Genomic DNA, 567 nt, shown 5'->3' with positions numbered 1-567 from the left:
TCAATCAAAACCCCCTCTGCTCGTGGATCAGCATCCTTCCTTCCCTCCTTCTCCTGTTGAAGATGAAGAGAGAAACCCAATAACTTCTTTTTGGTTTACCCGGAGGTTAAATGAGTAGTCATTAGGATGCCGACAGCCCGTGGATCTCTCACCCTGAGCTCTCTCATCTCTTTAGGGCTGAAGAAGGCGATGTGTCCCTCTGCCTGCTTGGCCAGAAGAGCAACAACATACACCAGCATCAAACATCCTATAACTGCTCCGCGCATCTTTGGGTGACATATAAAAACACAAATCGGCAAGTATTAAACACAACATAGCCGATAACAGTGTAATGGTCATGCTTCACTGCAGTGAGCTCCAGTTGTGACGCACAGCAGAGGGAATGAGAGATAGGATCTTTTTTCATGATGAATGAGATTTGTACCTTTGTACAGTATGCAAGTGGCCTCTGTGACGGGTGTTTATGTTTCTGTCAATGGTCAGAGAGCAGTCAGCTTTATAGGAACCCTCGTATTCACTATCTCTGACGTATGTTTCCATAAACTCCTCCACCTTGACCACGGAGAC

At 46.0% G+C, this 567-nt stretch overlaps 1 long non-coding RNA gene across 1 annotated transcript; it reads right to left on the bottom strand.

Moving 5' to 3' along the window:
* Window positions 1–457, bottom strand: LOC107735017 (uncharacterized). Its single transcript, XR_001639256.1, has 3 exons — window positions 425–457; window positions 153–266; window positions 1–53 (listed from the first exon to the last, which is right to left on the bottom strand). It is a non-coding gene; the product is annotated as an uncharacterized LOC107735017 (long non-coding RNA).
* Between the last annotated feature and the right edge of the window lie 110 nt (window positions 458–567).

Source organism: Sinocyclocheilus rhinocerous, unplaced genomic scaffold, assembly GCF_001515625.1.
Source record: "Sinocyclocheilus rhinocerous isolate Xijiao unplaced genomic scaffold, SAMN03320098_v1.1 C35653364, whole genome shotgun sequence".
Classification (NCBI taxonomy): Eukaryota; Metazoa; Chordata; class Actinopteri; order Cypriniformes; family Cyprinidae; genus Sinocyclocheilus; species Sinocyclocheilus rhinocerous.
Note: the sequence above shows the minus strand (reverse complement) of the source record. Positions and strands in the feature narration are given on the sequence as shown.